Genomic DNA, 1,805 nt, shown 5'->3' with positions numbered 1-1,805 from the left:
TCTCCAAGCACCCAGGCACTGCATTCCACTGTACGTTGTCTCTCGAGGCACAACCCGTCGCAGGTTGACGCGAAGCAGCGAACACGACCAGATCGCCGATTACAATAGGCGGTGGTTCTTGGATGGAATCGCATTAACAGTTTCAACCGCAGCTGGTGCAATTAAAGCCTCTCCGTAGACGCGAAAGTAAACAACGCTAAAAACATACCGTCACTTCCACTCGGAACAGGAAGCTGCAGCTACGTAAGTTCCGCTTGACGCCGGAAGCTGAGGGGGTGAGTCGGAGAGGAGCGTGGAGGAGGAGGGTAGGTTGGCGGTACTTAGCTTGGTCGGCGGTGGCGCGTGGATGTAGGGGTTTTAGGTATAACCAGAGGAGGCGGGGCCCTCTTTCTGTGCCTGTCGCGTGACGTCGATGGAAGCAAGATCCCGCCCACGATTGTAGAGAGCCTATTTAAGGGGCTCCGAAATGTACTTTTAATCACTTCATGCTCTTCTCATTTTTTTTCATCTACCTTTGAATAAACCCTGCAAGTTTCGCACTAGAAATCGTCTCGCCCTTGCTTGGTCGCCATGGTCTACCGGATGCCTGCAGCCCGCTGACAACGCCATGCTACCCAGTAAGTAACGTCGGTCGAGCTTCAATAGGCAGGCGTCGCTACAACTCGAGAGCAGTACGATACGCAACCCTGGAGTACGCAACAGTGGCCGTTGCTCCACTCTGGCCCGCCGTAGCTTCCTTGAACTGCGTTCGGCGTGTGCCGCTCCCCCAGTCTCGCGTCGGCCTCACGTTCCTGTCGCGGCGCGCTGAGTGCGGCATTCGTCGGTGCTGTTCTCAGCGCGTAGGCGTACGGGTCCAGAGCGCGGTCTGATAATTCCCAACTACGCTGGACGTGCTCCTCCGCGAACGATGCCGACGCATCGAGTCTAGACGAGTGTGAAGTGATCGCGCCGCCGTTCCACGCGCAGCGAGGCTCGAGTGACAGCGCCGCGGATGGAGGCGGACGGTATGCTCGCGCCGCGAGGATGTCCCCCTGGATGCGCTTCGCGTCGGCGGCGAGTTCGTTTAGGTCTCTAAACCTACATGCTCTGAAGTAGGCCGCGAAAGTGGGGTGCGCCTGCTGTGTGACGCGCTCAACTTTCTCTGCATCGGTGGCGAGAGGGTTTGCGAGACGATAAAGTTCCTCCATCGCTGGAACATATTCCATCAGGGACTCGTCCAGATGCTGAGTACTAAGCTCCAGCTCTCTCCTCAAACGCCACTCGTAATTGGCCGGAAGAAATTCCTCGCGGAAGTTCGCGCGGAACTCTTCTGTGTCTGGTCAATCGGAACCATCGAGCCGTCTGGTCAGTCAGTGAAACCGAGATCACGCCTGCGACTAGTTCGGCGTCTGAAAGCCCGGCTAGCTCAGTCGGTAGAGCATGAGGCTCTTAATCTCAGGGTCGTGGGTTTGAGCCCCACGTTGGGCGCCAAATGTGGGGGGTTCCACTCTGCGTGCGGCTAGGGCTGAAGGCGAGCTCCGGATCTAGCCCCACGCAGTCGCTTTGTGTTACTCCCCAACCCGTAGCGCGGGAATCGCGGCTACGTCGGGTTCGAACGAATAAGGCAACCAGCGGCGTCAACTGTAATAACGTTTATTGCTACCAGCAATAAAGAACACGGGCAGAGGGACGTCCTCTCTGTAATAGTAATAAATAGGCTGGCCTCGCCCGTCTGGGATAGTCAGGTAAACGAGGTCACTCACAGGTTGCGGCAGGTACTCCAGTCCGGCATGTTCGGTGTCTGGCATCACAGAGAGGGTCTCCCC

The 1,805-nt window shown here is 57.3% G+C and overlaps 1 non-coding gene across 1 annotated transcript; it reads left to right on the top strand.

Annotated features, from left to right (window-relative positions):
• Positions 1-1,394: 1,394 nt before the first annotated feature.
• Positions 1,395-1,467, top strand: TRNAK-CUU (transfer RNA lysine (anticodon CUU)). The gene has a single exon. It is a non-coding gene; the product is annotated as a tRNA-Lys (tRNA).
• The last annotated feature ends 338 nt before the right edge of the window (positions 1,468-1,805 follow it).

Source organism: Dermacentor albipictus, chromosome 10, assembly GCF_038994185.2.
Source record: "Dermacentor albipictus isolate Rhodes 1998 colony chromosome 10, USDA_Dalb.pri_finalv2, whole genome shotgun sequence".
Lineage (NCBI taxonomy): Eukaryota > Metazoa > Arthropoda > Arachnida > Ixodida > Ixodidae > Dermacentor > Dermacentor albipictus.
This window is presented reverse-complemented; position numbering and strand designations above follow the sequence as displayed.